Raw genomic sequence first — 20,203 nt, 5'->3', positions numbered from 1 at the left:
CGGTTAACTAAAGAGATGCACGAGAGGATAATTAAAAAACGCTCGAAATACTCTGAATTTACATTGTTCGTTAACGCGAATATGCGTATCGAGAGCATCGATGGCAAATGCGGTATGTAAATATTTGCAAGAGACGAGTATCCGTGTTCTGCGTAAAATAAGTCTTCCCAAAGACTAAAAATACCCGGCAACGATATCGAACGTGTTCTCGTTCACATTCCCCGTAAAAACCACCAGCATTCTCTGCGTTCGCTCTCCGCGGAAGAAAACCACGAGAGAGATACCTTATTAATTTTATTTTTACACGCATCGTTAGAGACTGATGTATCCGAGGGAAAACGTCGATAACTCCCGTGGCTCTCGATATTTCGCTGTCTCTGTGGCGCGACGATAAATCATCATTATCTTCTTGGAAACACTGACCGTAGCTATGGAAGACCTGACGGAAAGTTCCACGGGGCTTGATAAATCGCGAGGAACGATAAATTTCGCGAGGGTGGAATTATTGAATCGAGATCCGTTGGCCGAAATTATTGGCAAAGGTGAATAGGCCGGTGTGTCCAGTTCGAAACCGGGACCGTTGCACAGTTTCTGGCCCTTCCCGCTGTGGCTGTGCTCGAATACGGCTCTCGAAGTTTCCGTCTGTATATATTCAACGTCGGACCGGCCAGTTGCATGCCCGGGAAATAAACAAGATTATCGAGAAAGCTCGCCGCGACTGCAACTTGCTGTACATCCACCTGTCGAATATATACGGTTTCTGCGGTGCGCAAGTACGAAAGCGTATACGCGTCGGTGTACGTGCATCGCGAACACGAGCCCCGACTGATGTAAACACGAGCTACCATGAGTACACATATTTGCACTTATGGTTAGCCGCTCGGGTACAACGACGCTCGCAAGTATTCGACCGCAAGGTTTCTACGCTGACGTCTTTCGGTGAAATGCGGGCGAGACGAGAAAAATTGTTGTTCCCGTTGTTCCTCGTCCGTGAATTCCCGGTTTGGGACTTCGAGCACAATCGTAATTTTAACGCGCGAACGCCTGGAGCTGTTCTCTGAAATTATTGCGAATCGGTTGGCCGGAAAGAAAACACGAGTCGAGGCTGTGGAATCGTTTAAAGAAAAGTTGCTGCGATTCTTGAGGACACGTGCGGGTGTATAAAATTGATTCGTGTCTATCTTTGTTACTGTAGAGTTGTAAATGGCAAGACTCGAAGGTAACGTTGTTTTCCGATGAAATGTGAAAATTGTTATACTCTTTGTTAGAGTAGATTTTATTGCGCGAACGTCTCGAGTATTGTACGAAAATATTTCTCGAATTTGATTGCTATATTGATGAAAAAACAGAAAATCATAGCGAGGCTTTGGCATCGTTCGAAGAAAATCTGCGAGTAGTAAATCGTGGCGCGAGATTTAAATTTGACGTTGACGTCTTTCGGTGAAAGACAAAAATTGTTATTTTCATTGGTCGTCGTCGGTAACATTCTTCTTTCGAAATTCGAGTATGACAGTAATTTTATTACACGAACGTTTGGATTATTTTTCGATACAATTTGTAAATTTTATTAGTACGAATGTAGACACGTATCCATCGTCCGTTTCTATCTTTGTAATATAGTTGTAAGGAATATTTTCTGGTCTCCGATTGCCTTGGAACAGTTTTGAGAATTAACACCTAAGCAGGAGACTATTTTCGGAGACAGAATTTCATCGAAGAGACCAGGAATCGTATCGAATGTGCACAAATTTAACTCGAGATCGTGCGATGCAACAGAACCTCGATTTTGTTTACCAAAGTTCACAACCGTTGGCAAAACAGCGTTCGAATTTCTATTACATTACCACGAGCAAGGTTTTCGGTGAATTAGAACTGTTTGGCCCTGCATCCAAATCGGTACTCCCGACGCCGGTTTGTACAATTGAAATTTTGATAAAGCCCGAAGCAGGTTCGTAGAGTTCGAGAGTTCGAGAAGTTACGAGTTCCACGGTTCCGAGCTAGAAGAGTGCAATTAGTTCTACGGCACGAAAGTTAAGAGTTAAGTTCGAGGTCCGAAAGATTCGTTTCGATAGAGTTCTATTATTGCCAGGTAGAAATTGAAATGCTTCTTGCTCCTCGAAGTTGACCCAATGTCATGCCCCGCTTCTAAATTATCTTTCGAATGTGTTCTTAGGAAAATGTAGACAGGGCCGGGAAAATCGATTAAACTTTTCAGAAAGAATCGCGAGAGTCCATAGAATTGTAAAAATCCAAGATAGACCGTCATACGAATTTCAAATCTCGAGAATTACGAACAGGTCGCATCCATAACGCGAATTGTCGTCGACGCGTTGAATATTTATTATCGCAGTTAGAATAACAAATAAAGCCAGAACAAAGAGGATTTTCGTAGGAGAGAGTAAGATAATTCCCAGGGGAAAGAAATTGTCCCGTTTATAAATTTTGTCACGACCGCTGGCTCTTTAATTAATATCTTATTTGGTCGAAGTCGAGAAAATAGTTGGGTTGAAAAATGGGTCGCGTAAAAGTACTTGCTAATTATATTCAGCACATACCGGTATTAGATGCGCAACGATTGGGTACTCGATATTTAATAATATTAGACGTTCAATATTTCATTCGCGATGGTACGGTATTGGTAATATTCCATTGAATACTTAATAAAATTAGACCAGTAATATTGCACGAAGCATTTAGCAATATTGCGCAAACCCGAATATTACGAGAGAAACAATAATCGAGAACGATAAGGAAAGTTTCCTTTGACCTCCGAATAAAATAAAACGATCACCGGATGAAGTTTAAAATGGGTCAAAGATGAGACGTTACATTGGAAATATTGAATTCGAAACTATTAAATACTTCTTATTAAATGAACACGGAAATGAAGTTTTAATTACATCCTTGGAAAGACTTCTGAAAACACGCTCGATTGTTTAATTAACGTTCACGTAGTTGTATCGTCGTCCTCGCACTTGTCTTTATAACTTCTTTCTCTTTGTCTTCCTTTACAATTTCTTTCTTCGAATTTTCCGTGAGTTTCTTTTACATTTCTAGTTTCTTCTTTTGCGAGGATTTGTTTCGAGTTCGATATTGTATGCGTTACGAGGATCGGAAGAACTCGACTTCGAAATTCGATCTTCTATTCGTCGCTTTCCTTCGGATATGTATTTCTTTGCATGGATTATTTTTTTATCTCTCCTTACTGTTAATCGATAAACGAAGAAGTATAGTGGATTATCGGATTATAAGGTTTCACTATGTATAGTTATATAACACAAATTTCTCATCGATAACAGATCGTAACTCGGGGGACTTTAACGCGAGTAGTTTCACGAGGTGGTGGGGACCGCGCGACAGTTACGCAGATTTCTCTTGAAGAGATCTCGCTGTAGCATCAACCGATCGAAAGTCATCGATCTCGATATCACCGAGCAGCAGAGCACAAGTATACAATAGTTGTTTCGTGAGTAGCAGAAATATACAATAGTTGTGTCCCGTGTGCACAGCACTGCGTGACAGTTACACGGACAGACGTTGCGACATTCTGACAAACATTACTGTAATTCGAACCGATCGAAGAGCCTCGATCTCGACATCAACCAATGACGCAGCACAAAAATAAAATGGATGGATTACGAGTAGTGGAGACCGTGCACAGTTACATGACAAACCCTTTGACATTTGGAAGGACATTGGTGTATCACCAACTGATCGAAAGACTTCGATATCTCGATACAATCGACGTGCAGAGCACAAGTATACAATAGTTGTCCCGTGAGTAGCACAAATATACAACAGTTGTCCCGTGTGCTCAGCACTGCGTGACAGTTACACGGACAGACTCTGCGACATTCTGGCAGACATTACTGTAACTCGAACCGATCGAAGAGCCTCGATCTCGACATCAACGAATAACGCAGCACAACAATAAAATGGACGGATTACGAGTCTGTGGTTACACGACAGACCCTTTGACACTTGGAGGGACATCGTTGTAGCGCCAACCGATCGAAAGATCGCGATATCTCGGTATCACCGAATAGCGGTGCACGAAAATACAGTGGACGTATCGCGAGTGGGGCGGTAATGTGTATTTACTATCCGGCGTCTGTAGTTCGAGGCGCGCTCGTTCGATGTACATATATAATAGAATCGCGTGTATCGGGCGCGGCAGCCGATTCGGCAGTGGCTGGAAAACCCAGCCGGTACAGTTTCGGAAGGATGTGCTCCCTGAATTAATGAAGCCACGGATGCATTCGCCCATGTGACTGGTAATCCTCTTTCGGTATTTCCTGAAGCGGCGCTTGGGATTGCACGTACGATAAATAGAGATAATCCAACGGATGTGTGTATGCGCCACGAAATATGTGCCTCGGAGTGAGCCACGTATGGTTATTCGGTAACCGTTACGGGATCTCGTAAACGCTAGGTCTGGCGAGCCGCTCGCTCCTCGCTTACGCGAAATACTTTTCGTTCGCGCGACTATTGCTGGATCGCTATGAACGTGTCGAGAGATGCGGGGCTCTCTGTGATTTTGTATTAAATTTAGCTCCGAACCTTGCGAAGGGCGCAAGAAATCTCCAAATCTAGAGATTCCGAGCGAATTTGAGCAATCGTATTCGACTTGTATTTTTTTTAGGCGATTTACTTGGGTGATTTACTTCGTCACCTATTATACAATAATTGTAGTATGCTTCTCGGAGTCTTTTTCCAGTTGGGTATAATTGTATCGTTTTTCTGTAATTAAAGATTTTAGAGAAGAGGAAATAAATGCAACTAGATGCACACTGTATACTTAGTCGTCTCGTTGTATGGCAACGTTGAAAATACCAGTTAGATTGGGAATAATTTTTACCCAAAGACGTGGAATGCATAGTCGAACACTAATTTCGTGGTTCATTTGTGGAACAATTATTTGCGTTTGAATAAAATATATTGCCTTTCATCGATTTGATCCTGCAACGGTTCGCTCGCCCGAACGACACGATCCTCGGGCAACTGATCGACTGGCGAACGGTCATCAAGTTGCTTTACGAGCGTCGTTTGGTACGCAATTCTCGCTCACGACCTTTTTCTTGACCGCGTCGCAGTCGCGTCGTTTAGGCGAGAGAAAAGCTTCATGCTTTTACTTCCATTTGGTAACTATGTGCAAAAGCGATACGGTTTCTCGAAGGAACTGAAAATCGATCGATAACGACGAACGGTACAATTCGAGAAACGAAGGAAATGAGACGGATAATTGTAATAAATATAGCGCTCGAGAATTTGTCGTACATCGATTAAAAGTCGTCGATAGAATCGAAGATATTTGTCTCGAAGTCTAAAAACGAGATTAGCGGAATAACCGAGTTCTTGGATAATATTTGACGCGAGGAAGAAAAATGCTCCGAAACCTCGAGAGAAATCAAAGTAAATCTAAGGAAATATATAAATCTGTGGAAATAAAAGAGTATCGTAAATATAAAACGGGATGTGCATCGATCGGAGGAAAAAGTGAAAAGCATTTGTGTACGGTCGAGTGGATGGCACCTGAAACAGACTTTTCTTGTTTTCCTCGATACGACCGTCAAAGAACATTCTACCGAACAGATGCTACCACAATTCACAGTATTCTAGAGGAAACCAGCGAAAGATTTAATTAATCGTATTTTACACAATACATTGAAACTCTTTCGACTTTGAAACGCGATCGTGTCGATCGAAAGCCAAGAATGCAACTCTTTGAGCGTTGCAAATGGCTCGAAGAACGTTCGAATAAATAATATTTCAAACTTGAAGATTGTTTCGTACGAGCAAAGTTCGAGACATTCTCTCCTCGCGTACAAATTATTATATTCGTATCTTTTACACATCTACCGATACTTCAGGGTCTAATTGTCCAATTGATCGTCTTCGTCGGATATAAAAACGTTTCCTCGACCCTAAGAAAATCCAATAACAAGTTCTTCGATACCCGACCGTCATCCGTCCGACTGAATTACAAAATTCCACCATCTCCTCTTTTTACGAGAAAAGTGGCGAACCAAATAATCGAAGTAAGTCACCTAAAATTCTACACCGTTCCCGGTTTGCTGCTTTATTACTGCGAAAGATTTCCACCGTTACCGGTTTCAGTTTTAACGTCGATTTCATCCTCCTCCTCGTCACCGTTCTCCTTTTTATTATTAAGCCGGTCACGTGACGAGAACGAGCTCTCTGTTTTCAGGCCCGCGGTTCCCGGATTTTTCATCGAAAAACGGCTCTCTCGTCGCGAGTAACCTACACGAAGGTTCGCCGCGCGTTGTTTTCACGCGAGGGCGCGGTCTTAATTGGAAAAACGTCGTCATCGTGGACATTGTTCTCGTTAGCGTCATCGTGGCCGCGCGAACGCGTATCGGGAACTCTCTCCGGTTACTTGCCACATTGTTCGAGCGTACGCTCGCTCGTTCGTTGTCCGCTCGAAAAAATTCGACTCGTAAATATTTTTCTCGCGAGAACGGGTAGCACTCGTCGACGACGGAGCGTGAAACGAGTCGCGCGACGAGTTCTCGCGGATATTTCTCGATTTTTCCTCGAATCCTCCCCGAAATTCCGTGGATCCAGCATCGTGGACGCGCTGGCCGCGAACCTATCGCCCGTTAATTTAATCTCGGACAACTAATTCGATTCCGGCAACGGTGATGTTTTGTAGCTGCCCGTGTTGTAACTTTCTAACGCGACGTGCATCGTCGGTCGAAAGTTCGGGAGTACTTTTGCTGAAAAGTTCGCGTCACCTTCCGGTAATTATGCTATAAAATGTAACAACAAAACTGTTCGACTCACCTTCCGGCGATAACGCTATAAAATGTAACAACAGAATCGTTGGGGTCACCTACGGGTAATTGTGCTACGAAGTACACTAATACGGTAATATTTCGGAGCACGATTATCCGAAGATTACTCCAACGGTTTCGTTATAGAGCAAATATAGTAATATTTCATAGCACGATTACGTAGACACAAAGTTATTTTACAGCGTTGATTCGTGTACCAATTGTATACATCTTTACCAAAGTAAAGTGAAATGTTCCAGATAAAAGAAAAAATAGTTTCCAATATTCTTCGGTGGACAATCGCATAAATCTGCGTAACACTCTACTCGCGCGGTAAATCCTAAACTTTGGGCTACCGGTGTGTGTTTGGAACATTGTAAATTTTTATACTTTATATTTTATTTTTATTGTTGCTTCTTTGGACGATATTTTACACAGATATGTATATCTTGACCGTAACCACAATCGTAAGAAGATAAAGAGAGACAACCGCGTCTCTGTAGCAGAATGGAAATTAGGAGATTTTTTAATCGACAGCAGCTTTAACGAGGTGCTCCCGAATTGAAATTAGCGAATGCTTAAGCACACTCGCGCCTGAAAGAAACGTGAATTTTGCGATAAAGTTACTTCGTCCGGAGTTAGTTTCGCTCAGCAATCCTCTTAGCTGGAACTCAGCCGGATCGGAATTACGCTCTGACCATCTACATGGAATGTTCCGCTTGGTCGATTTTTCCTCCCTTCGACCATCCCGCGAACGACGATGCGGTGGTCTTTTCATAATTTCGACTTTGAATATTACGCCTTTCGCGATGTAATTTCTTCTCTGTTCATTTAGAGCGATCAGAGTGTCGGAGACTGAAATCGTCACGGAGTATATTACTCTCGAGATATCTTATCGGATCGTTCGGAAAGTCGTTTCGTGTTTTTTGGTGAAAATGAAACAGGATTTTTTAGAGTGTGTATATATTATATTAAATTATATATTCTCCATTTTGGAAAATGAAATGACAACCCGATATTTCCTATAATATTAACAAGACCAGGAATAGGACCAAAATATCGAAGAAAAGTTACCAGAAATTTCGATCGAAGCCTCGGCAGACAAAATGATTGCGGAGAGTATTATCCTCGACGTATTCGTCTATCACTGATATCTACAAGATTAGGAAAAGGGTCGAAGTATGGAGGAAAAGTTACCAGAAATTTCTATCGAAGAGTCGTTCGATCGCTTGGTAACAAAGAAACGTTTCGCCTCCGTCCCATCGGAGAGTACAAAAATATAAAATTTATCTGAACGCGACAGCTACCGGTAAGACTCGGCTGCGCACGAAATTCGAAGATGATATCTGTCACGGTTCAGAAGCTAGAACGTCCACTGCCTCTTAACGCGAAGGACGTCTTCGAAGCGACGTAGCTGTCCGTGTACGACGTATTTCGATTCCTATTAAGTGTCAAATTGTACCGTCCACGTTTAACGAATACCGATAAATTGGCTACGTTATTACATCCAACGAAGAGCGAGTCTATCGCGTCGATCTCCAACCCTTCCTACCGCCCTACGCAATATCGATTCGGCGCGTGTAAGGGCTATAGGTCGCACACTCGAAATGAACATTCGTCGAATCACGTAGGTACTTGGGCTCTTTAACGAACGGTCCCGAAAATAACCAACCTCCCGTGGATGGTATTATTCCCGAAAGGAAATCCAGCTCACGAACCAGCGACAAGGGGGTAGTGGACTTTCGTTTAACGAGGCTGGTAAGTAGATTGTACCTGGTAAGTGATTTCCGGGAGTGAAAAATAGACGTGGATGGCAAAAGAAGGAAGAAAACGGCCGAGCATCGCGATGAAAGATAATCCATAAATTATTAAAAAGAGCGGTTCGCGCGAATTTTGAAAAGGGAGGAAGGGCCGGGGCCATTACGTCGATTTTTCTTTTACGCGGAGACCCTTTCTCGGGATACATTATGGGATTATTAGAGCGGCCGCGGCGAACTAATCTTTCCGGGCGAAATTGTTCGCCGTCCTCGGCGCTCGTTTTCGTGCCAAGCTCGTTTAATAAACTTTCGTTGGGGCGCGCGCACGCCTTTGCGGACGCCGCGACGCGACACGACGCGACGGGACGGGACGGGACGGGAGACGACGCGACGACGCGCTGCGTCGTGCCGCGGCAGTAATTTCTTTAAGGCGCTGGCCATTACGCGGCGAATTCTGGACGAAGGGACGAGTACGTTTTCGAGACCATAATTATTCCGTGTCTAACGACGGCGACGATACCAGAAGGTACACGGTGTGGTTGGAGATCAAAGCCGCGAGGGCGAACAAAATTGATGGCGACGACGTCCCTCAAAGAAAACGTGGCTCAACGGGCCAGAAACGCTCGGGCGTCGCTCGATAACGATGACCTAGGCCAGGAGCGATCTCTTCCAACGATTCATTGTGTTGAGATATTTCAAAGATCGGTTTTACGATACCGGTGTCGCTAACCCGTTATTTTTCAAGGATAGGAGAGAATATTCTCAACCGACGATCGATCGATTGCAACGAGAGATTGTAAACGTTCTCTCGAACGGGACGAAAATTTGTACGTCGAAGATTTAAGGGTCGAGAGAAAGATATCGATTTTTATACCAAGATTTTTTTTTTATGTTTAAGGTTTCGACGGAGTATTTTAAACGACGAGTCGGTATTTGAGGAATCGATCGAGATACAAGGGTAAACGAAACTTGAAACGCTAATGGGACAATTAATCGATCTATTTGAAATTTTGGTTGTACGTAAAGGGAACATTTGGTTTTCGTTCGAAATAATCAATTTGTTTGTTAAGAAATTTTTTTAACGGTGCACAAAGTGCGAACGTTCTAAGGAAAATCGTTATTTTTGAAGTACCATCATTTTGTATATTTTGGAGTAATTAAATCACGCAATGTCTTTGAACGTGTACTAATAAACGCAAAAAGTTTCGGTGTAACTAAACTCTTCTCTAAAGAGAAAAAGTTGTTCAATTTTCGACCCGAAACACGAAAACCCTCTTAAGTCTCTTTCTCGTCTAAACAATGAATCGTTGAACCATTCTCTCGCTCGACATGATTTACTCGATTTGACTCTTCGAATTTGTACGGTGACACAAGTTTTCGATAATTTGTAGAACAGCGCTTAATCGTTTATTACAATTGAAAATTTCCATCGTGCATATTTATCGCGTTATCTCGAATCGAGAGTACCAGTAGCCCGTCTACGATAATTTATCAATCGAATAAGAAGAATAAAAATCGAATCACGTCCCGTGCAATCCGATCGAACTCTGTACAGGAACTATTTACCGCTGTTAACTTTGTTTTCCAGTGTGCAATAACATCATCGTGCAACGTTTATTCGTAGCAATTTCTGAAATAATGAATCCAGGAATAATGAGTTACAATTACGTTAACAAACCGTGAAATAAAAGCGCGATTAACTTTCATTAAACGGGTACGCGTGATTTTTCGTTACAAGGGGAACGTTACAACAAATCGCTCGTGGAATTCAATTTGTTTGAAACGGTATTTAACGCGATGTTTCGTCTTGCGGAATAGAACGTAATCCGATTCGATTCGTTATCCATAGTTAAGCTCCCCATGGAAGTCTACAGAATCGTTTAAAATTAAGAAGTTTTTTTATACGGAAAAAAGTACACGAACTGCGTTGTGCAATCCTGCTTCGTTAAAGGTAGAACAAAACGGCGGAGGTGAAAATCAAAGGGCTTAACGAGGTTTGTTTTTACGAATAATCTTTTTTGCGGATAGATCGATTGCTATTATTAGTTCAAATACGAAAGTGTTGGTATCGGGGAATCGTGAAAGTGAATAGTTCGCGAGATCCGTCGATAAACGTTTCCGAACTACGAAAATTGCTTGTTGCGCGAAAAAGAAAAACAATTGGTCGATTAAAAAATTTGACAAATATCTCGTAAAGTATTTATACTTGGAACACAATACCTTGGTAATTTCGTACGAAAAATATCGAGAAGAATTAATTTATCTAAACAGAATGTACGATACCGTTTAAAAGAAAATGTAACTGCACTTTGCAGATGCACCGTTGCACTTACGAAAAAAGTGCGCGAACTCTTTAAACCGGTAAATTGTTTCTCCTACCACTTTTTTTCTACCCTCGATGAAACGATCCGTTATAAGTCGCGTAACACGTCCTGTATGTAAATTGGTAATTCACGGCCCAGAGTGTAAACATTTTAATTTACACCTGGCTCATCTGATCGGACTAATTAATCTGCTTTGTGTGCAGGAAAGAGACGATGGCGGACGATCGATAACCGCGATGTGGGAACGCTGAACAACCAGAGATAAATACACGCGAGATAGATTGCTCTTTACGATTGTTATAACAGTTATTAAGACAGCATCGATAAGACACAGCACGCGAGAGCTCGCACACGTTCGCGCGGGTCTGGAGAATTGCTAATTACGGGACACGATAAATCGAGCACACATCCATTTATCAGTAGAAGAGAGAGTATTATAAAATCGACTCGACTCGCTGGAAAACTTTACGCAATTGTTTTGCCGATTGAGGATCAAATTATACAATTCCCTGGCTCGCTGCATTAATCTTTCAGCGGTTGAGTATCCTCCTATTTTGCTCGTGTGGTTAAATATTTCGTTTCGAAGCGTTTGTTCGAGCAACAGATTTCGACGTCTCTTCCTATTCGAAGTTTCGCCGTTTCGTTAACAAAATGTCTTTTCGCAATCTTCGAATTAAAAAATATTATACACGTATGTCAACGAATTGATTCCGGATGAATATTGAACTTTATTCGCGAATTAATTACTATAATCCGGATCTAATGTATCATCGACAGAGATTTTCACGACGAAATGAAATTATCCAGTACCTTCCACATAGAATACAAAAACCCTAATAATTCCAAATATCTTTATTACGTTGACAGTTTACGAAACACCCCGTACAAATTCATGTATGGTTTAGTATATTTAGTTTCCCAAACGATATAGGTTTTCGAACTAAATTCTCCAACGATCGACGTCCGAGAACTTTTTAATTGCATTCGAAAGGAAACAGTACCGGGATCTCTAGCTTGCTCCGATAATTTCTAAATTTTCCCCGGTTGTACGTTCGCGAAACGATACGACGAGAGGCAACGTAACGAAGCCCCGTGTCACCGTGATACGCGAACGTCGCATGGAGGGAGAAACGAGAAACAGGTCGCGGATTCGTGTCTTATCGGGAATCGAAGATAAAAGAAAAGGGAACAACGAACGGTCGGAGAATCACGGAAAGTTACAACTTTCTACGTAATAGTAGCTCGGTTCGTGGTATACATCGCGGAGAGGGGGGAATTATTTCGTAAAACGATACGGTCTCGACGTTACCACCTTCGCGAACGAATCCCATCGGAATGTCTTTTCGACGTTCCGGAGCGAGTTAACTCGACCCAATTTGCCAAGATGCGATGAATTACCGGCCGTCCGAACGGGTGAAGTTGTCCCGCCCGTTAGCGAGAATAAAACAACGACGGAGCGACCAAGAGGGGGAATGGAAAATTTTCCAGACACGTCCCTTAACGAGCATCGTTAGCATTAATAAGTCATTAACATCGGAAGGAGACACGGAATTCGCGGGGTTCTTCATCAAATGCGAAGTTGTTAGCCGCGGTGAGAGTAACGCGACACCCATCGGTCTCTCCCCCTTTATTAACGTAATAATGGTGCGTTAAGCTCTTTAAAATTCAATAAGTCGAATTTTCGCTCGTCCCTCCCGCCCCACCGCTCACCAATCTCGTTGCGCAACGTCTCCGTTGCGCGCGCGATCATTAAAACTTTCCAACGTGAGTGTTATTAATATTTTCGTAACATCTTTAGTCGCTCGTTAATGGAAAAGATGGATAATTCGAAGAACGGTGCACGCGCGAAAGTAGAGGTGGGGCCAAAGTGTTATTAAACTCGACGTCGAATACGCGCGTGTCTCAAATTGGAAACACGTTCCGTGTCGAAAGAATCGTGGAAACGACGAGAGAGGCCGCGGGGTTGTGTTCATCGACGCGATGAACACACCGTTTCGAAACACTTTCAATATCGTCCGAAATTAAACAGCCCTGAGAGCCGTAACGCTCCACTCACGAGGAATTTTAATCGCGACGAATATTCATAATTTTAAGCGACGCTGATTTACCGGTGTATTATATCGTAGAGATCGGGAAGATACTCTAGCCAGAGATAATAGAGATAGTGGATGTTGGCGGTGATGTACGAGTATTTATCGTGCGGGTATTAGTATATTTGATGCATGTAAGTAGTAATCTATAGTATACGTAACTTTTAGTGTAAGAAATAGTTTTTTGTACGCGTGACTTTCAGTATATGTAGAGTTACGTAGAGTATACTTTCAATCGCATTATTAATGCGGATAATAAACTTCGAAGTTGATTTTATACCTAAACCGATCTTAAAGTTCTCTGAAAACTTTAGGAGCAGAAACATTGGTCTCCCTAACGGATAAATTGATCTTTGGACCCGTATAATTGTACATCGTTACAACTCCTATTGGAATATTGTATTTTTTCATCAAAAATTCTATTGCCTCGATTTCTATCCACACGGCCAATTTTCTCAGATTCGAACGATGCTCCGTACATCTCGAAACAACTCGGATTTGAAAAATACGCGTGTACCCGTACCAGTGTTGCTCCTTTAATACTTTTGTCTCGTGCATCGCGCGACAATGCTTTACGAGACAATGAAACGTAGAATCGCGCGATATAAAATACAGAACGTCGTGTCTACATTTCGCGATGAAATACCGGGACTACAATTTAGCGATAAATAGTAAATATTACATTACACGACGATACAATGAAATACAATATGGCGTATTGGTCGCGACTTCGGATGGAATATTTCGAGCGATATTTTCGTGTTTACAGTCGTATCTGCGTGAATTTGTATTTTTATCGCGATGAAAAAAATCAATAAATAAATAAATAAAAAAATGTATCGCTCGTCGACGGACGATTCTAACTTTAGACGTTAGAATTTAAAGAAAGAAAGAAAAAAAAAAGAAGAAAAGTATGGATGTCAGTGTGTTCGTCTGGAAGCTCGTAAATTCCGGTAAGAATGTCGTGCAATTTATGACCGTTACCGACAAGATAAGTCTGCGCCTTGTCTCGACGTTTGATCGAGGATTCGAAGCGTTTAAGAACTGATTACCGTATTGCACAATTCGCTCGAGTCTCGCGCACGGTAGATATTCACGATGGGAATGCACAACGATTATTTGGCGAACGGTAGATTCGGTTCGTTGTGGACGATACTCGTGTTCGAAGCGCGTTTAAAATGTACCTCGTAGAATCCGATAAAGGCGAGTCAATAACAGAATGGCGCGCATTTAGGGCGCGGACGCATTATCGGGGTAGAACAGTCGACAGCGTTCTATGAACAACGTTGTACTCGCGTACATTCTATCGTTATCAATTAATTTACCTTTAACGTCTGGTATTGGCCGCCCCACCCGACCGAGAATAAAATTCCAATCGTTGGTTTCACCGGACATCTATCTTCTTTCTTTTCGTACGAGATGGGAACGTATCGTAGGTATTTACTCTTTGTTCCGTGCGATGATTATTCTTTCTTTTCTCTCCGTTGGCAGACCGTTCTAATCTTTTCGATAATAATGTAAACAGGACTCCCCGTCGCTCGACGACAAAAGAAGAAAATCACGCGCGGTTACCAGCGACGGATCAAATTCGTAAACATTTTAAACTGTCAAAGGAACGACACGCCGATAAAACGATCAGCCAACGTAACAGAATTTTACGACGAACGTGTGCTGTAAAGCCATAAAACCAATACGCCGGGCGTGTGTACAGTGCGTGGTGATAAGATATGGGAGGGATGTTTAAAGTTTCAAAGTCCCGCGAAATTTTCACTGTAAAACCTGCTAATCCGAACCGAAACCGCTGATCGTTATCCTTGGAGGTAATCGTGGACAACGCACACTGGGAAAATTTTCAATTCGCGAATCTCGATAACGTATTGTAAATAATACGTTACAAATGTTTCGTGTTTCGAATCACGAACGACTCGATGATTCGGTGAAAATTGCGCATTCCAAATAAAAATGTTTCGTGTTTCGAACCTGGAACGACTCGATGATTCGGTAAAAATTGTCGCTCACGGTAACTCAACACTCGTATTTGCGTTATTGTTACCTTTATCTGCTTTTTTGTTTTTTATTACAATCACTTTCTGTTTTATCATTGGCAATTTACATCCACGCGTAGTATTGTTCGCGTGTTCGAAATTCGAGCGAAAATACCAACGGGCTCGTGTAATGAATAAATAAACGAGAATGCCTGAATACAAATGAACGAAAATAAATTCGTCCGTCACGTGATTATTATTTAACATTTTATCCTACGCGTGCACAGGGCCCGGTAATAACTATTCTCTCCTCGACACCGTGAAAATATTTACCATGGCCGATAATTCTTTATCGATGGGTAAACAATCGCCGAAAAATAGGATAGACGAAACGAGGAAGCGGGTCAAGTAGGTATAATGACGTAAATTGGTAAATATTAGGATGGCCGTATTGTAAGGGCCAAGATCGCCCGATAACCGACGGAATTTCATTTATTTAATGCAGAGCTTCTGTAGTAAGCGTCTCGCGACACGAAACAATTAGGTACAATATACTGTAATTTTGCACGGTTTTATGCGAACGTTACGTGGGAAGGGAAAATTTACTCGAAAATTGTACCGTTTAATTTTAATTGTAACGATATCGACCGTTGCTTTCGTACCTCGAAAGAAATTGTGTTACGTTCGTGACATTTGTAAGACATTCGAATGCTATTAAAGTTTTGCAAATTGCGAAACGTTCCAACACCACTTCGCCGACCAACCAAGTCGGAGTCGTTTCGACTTAAAATTTTGTAACTTCTTTACCGTGTAAAACAGTAAAGTGAAAATATCGAATCGAGGAAACTCGCCGCGTAGTTCGAGGACTTCTAGAACGAATTTACAACGTTCGCGATAAGAATCGAGTCGACGCTTTTCTAATTGTGCGTTTCGAAAGATTCGATGAGTAAAAATTGTCCCTAACGACGATTTAAGATATACTTATCGCAAGAACTCGATTTTCCGAATACGTGACTCGATTAACTCGGCGTCAGGACAAAGCATAGCCACGTGTTGAGCTCTCGACAGTACATTATTATAATTCATCGCCCAGCATCGTTTTACTTCGAGCCCGACGAATTGCAATTTGAACACGTAGATCGTTGTAAAGCCATTTGTCAAAAATATTTTATTCTTAAAACATATTCAACGCGACGGTGGCTCGTTTATTACTGCAATAAAAATCCAGTTGTACACGAGGGAATCCGAAAAAGTTACAGACGAATGGCAAAGGCATAAATCGTAGAGTGCATCCAAAAGGGAGAATACATAACCCACGATGTCTATAAAAGTACACACGCGACCCAAAGTGTCTCCATAAAGATGAATATAAAAGGCACAATGTATCCACAACGATGAATATACAACGCAATGTGTATTTACGAAGTTTAATATACGCGCGACACAGAATTTCTCCGCAAAAAGAAATGTACAGCACAAATTGACGAAGTTGAGTGTACGCGCGACACAGAGGGGATTGATCGAGTTGAATATACACACAAGACAACGCGCATGGACAAACTTAAATATACGTACACGGAATAAATTAATCGAGTTATTTGCATCTACGATGCAGAACGAATTAATCAATTCGAACATACACAAAACACAGAATGCATTGACCAAGTGAATACGCGTACAATTCAAATTCAATTGACAAAGTTGTATATGTATACAACTCGGAATAAGTTGACCAAGTTGAGCATACGTGCAACACAGAGAGGGTTGTCCAAGTAAAATATACACGCAAGACAGAGTGTATTTACAAATACACTGAATATACTCGTACAACACAGGATGTATTCGCTAGAGCGAATACACAACATAAAGTGCATCCACAAAGGAGAATGCACGCGTACGACACAGGGTATACTATATTTACAAAGATGGTCATACGAATCGGAGTGTATTCACGAAAATGAATGCATATAGCGAGGTTCGTCCACAACGATGAATATACTCAACGTGTTACGGTATAGTCAGTTTTTGGTTTTAATTTCGAGAAGAAAATCGAAAAAAAAAGAAAGAAAAAAAGAAATCCAACGGAAGTGCCGCGGTCAGGGGAACGTGTTTTCGCAGACACCGTAGTCACGCGGAACTCCACCGTAGTCACGGATCGGTCCGAGTTAATGACCGGGTGGAGAATCGAATTCTTCTAGGAAGGAAGCCCTCTGCATCCCCGCAAGGCTGGTGACGCTGAGAATGCAATAGAATCGGTCCTGGCCCACGCTTTTTCCTTTCATTTGATCCGAACGTCCGTGCCGCGAATCGGTTTTCACATCACGTTGATAGCGGAGTTGCGTGTGCCGCCTAACAATACCGAAAGCGTTCTTGGTGGTGCTCACCAGGGCCAGCCGCTCGTGTAGATAAATAGAAACGTTCGTCTGGCCGATGTACCCGGGGCCGGGATACAATAGAAAATTAATGACGAACGAGACGGCATACCGATGAATCCTTCGAGACTTTTTTTTATTCCACGATCCCGGCGCAATACAGCGGCCACTTTTGTTTTCGATGGCCGACGTCCGTTCCTCTCGCCCTCGGGACAAAGGATTCGGTGTATCGTTCGTGAAATTGATATCCAAAGTGTCCGAGTCAGGTCCGATTACACCCACTACGAACGAATGGTGTCTTAGGGGAAGCTTGTTGTCGGCAATTGTAGATTCTTGCCGCTTGTTTCGAGACTCGTTTCCATATTTTCGCACCGCCCCGTGTATTTATCTTGCGTTGAGTGAACACGAGACATATCGCGGTACATACGTTGGGTAAACCTCGCCCATTCGCTGTGCCATAACCGTTGGTTTATGCGTGTCTTGTGTTCATTTTTTTTTGTCGTCTCGTTTCCCTCCTCCAGGTCCCGTTTTGTTCCGACAAGGACGTTGAGTAAAAATAAAATACAAACGAAACGAACTGGTGGGTATTTTTCACTGTGCGTTTAGACGAGGCTGTTCTCATTGGTTTAGAGAACGAGAACGAGGCTAGTTTATTCCGAGCGAGTTCTTCGAGTACGGAAGAACACTTTAGGGTTACAGGGTGGGAAAGACATAGTCAACGACCCTTTCAAAATCGTTCGATGAGTGGAAATTTTAACACACTCGAGGATCGTTTAATATTGATACAAACTGTAACACTTCTATCGCCAGAAATTCTTCGATCGAAACAATTCCTCTGGTTTGCCAAACATTCGTACATATTTGTACGTGCGACAGCACGTGAGTTGTTACTAATTCTCCTTATCTGCGAACCGTTTATCTGCGATGTTTTCAAGCGTTCTCTGTAAAACGCAAATTCAGGATGACTCGACGAAATCGCATTTCTATTATACGTTCGTCTATCTCGCGGAGGAGAGAAATCGAGTCGAAGATAACGAGTACCGGTATTCAGAAGCGAGTCGAAAGGTACCGGAATATCTGGACTTTCGAGACCTCCGTGATATTCCGGTTAAGCCTATTTAAATCTTCGAAGACTTCCCGAGGATTTCGGGAGCTTTTGTTCGAAATCTTCGCCTACCTCGAAATTTTGGGAGAATTGTGGAATTTTCAACGTCGGAGATGCAACAGCCGACCGATGGTGAACAGATTTTGTCCCTGAAGCCATAACTTCGGGCATAATTAAAGCGCCGACAGCGTTACCCAGTCCCCTCCGGCATCGTGTGACGTTTCGCAATTAGAGATTACACGCAACGTTGTTCCTTTCCCGTGTTAACGATTCTAAATCAATAATGACGCGGGATTAAGTCCGCATGATTTCTTTCCCTCGAGCCACGGACCGTTTTTATCCCCCGTTTTACCCCTCGGTGTGCTTTACACGAGACGCGTGTAATTTTCACCTTTTCCGAGCGCCGGAGTACGCGCGGTACGGATCGATATCGATCGGCGAACGCTTCATTGGCGATACAAACGTCTCTATTTCTCGCGCGTGTGCGATCGCCACGAGTGAAATACACGCCACTGGAAATATTTATTGCATCGGCCACAAATCCATGTAATCGCCACATATCTCACGGCCGGAAGATCGGTAAATTTAGTCGATACCTCCACTTGTTCCAACGTACTAAACGTCAAACTGTACACTTTTATCACGAATAATTAAAATATTTAATTGCACTCTCTTTAAAATCACTCGTTTATCCTCTACTTGTAATCTATACTTCAATTTACAAATTCCTGTATAAACCGTTGTACAAAATTTACATTCGTTAAATTTTTGCACAAGTACTGTGTCGATTTTGAATTATCCCAGTCGTCGAATAAACCTACGTGTATGTATAATTTTGATTTCTACGACCCAAGAAAACAATGGAGAGATGTTTGTAAGTACGAGATAAATTTCAAACGCAAGAATTTTAAAATTAAGACTTCGAATTTTTAGATAGAAATATTTGTAAATTGAATATATCGAATAAGGAATTATACTTGGTTTCTTCGTACTTGTTTTTTTTAGTAGAAATTGCAATAAGCTTTGACGAAGAAACAAATACAACAAAATGTGTATATAATGTCTAGTGGAAAGTTTCGAGTAATATTTTCCAAGCGTGTTAATATTGAACGAGCCACGAGCGATAACGCGTTAAATATCCGACCGATGCGATAAATATTTCGAGTAATGCGTATGTTCGAGTAATGGGAAAGGTACCGGTGTATTTTATCGGCGAGAAGCCATACGCGTTGGCGAACGAACGACTTGGTGGCGAGGGAAACAAAGAAGGGTCCGCGGTGAAAACGTGAAAACGGAGAAGGGCTAATCGTTGCCTCGAAACTCGTTGTTTGCACGTGTGAGCGCTTCTACGTTCGTGTCTAACTGCGCGTTCCTACGATTTGCTGGAACGTCAAATGCGGCCGAGCCGAAAGAATTAGTTTCGGGAGTGATATTGGCGCGGGGATATTCTGCGCGTCGTTGGAAGAACCGAGAAAATGTTCGTCCTACGTGGTCGTAGAACGTTCCAACTTGTACGGACCATATATTGGTCTCCGTACACAGAGACTCGTTTATTAGTTGAAAAAATAGAGCACGAGTTGCCACGATCGACCGTTGCTCTTGGTACGATTACCAGTTGTCGTTGCTTGTACACAATATTAATTGTGAATAGTTATTTATTTTACAATACTCCTGTCGAATGAGTGAACTGGCGTTACTGAAACTGTAACTCTACCGAGGTTAACTTTTTCATCTATCTCTCGATTGAGAATGTTTTACTCATTGTAGTATTATTGT

General features: G+C 42.2%; 1 protein-coding gene across 2 annotated transcripts in view; it reads right to left on the bottom strand.

Moving 5' to 3' along the window:
- The window catches only part of LOC143152738 (zwei Ig domain protein zig-8), a 560,480-nt gene that overhangs the window by 197,271 nt on the left and 343,006 nt on the right, over window positions 1-20,203 (bottom strand). The gene's annotated exons all lie outside the window — the stretch shown is intronic.

The sequence above is a fragment of the Ptiloglossa arizonensis genome, chromosome 11 (genome assembly GCF_051014685.1).
Source record: "Ptiloglossa arizonensis isolate GNS036 chromosome 11, iyPtiAriz1_principal, whole genome shotgun sequence".
NCBI lineage: Eukaryota > Metazoa > Arthropoda > Insecta > Hymenoptera > Colletidae > Ptiloglossa > Ptiloglossa arizonensis.
Note: the sequence above shows the minus strand (reverse complement) of the source record. Positions and strands in the feature narration are given on the sequence as shown.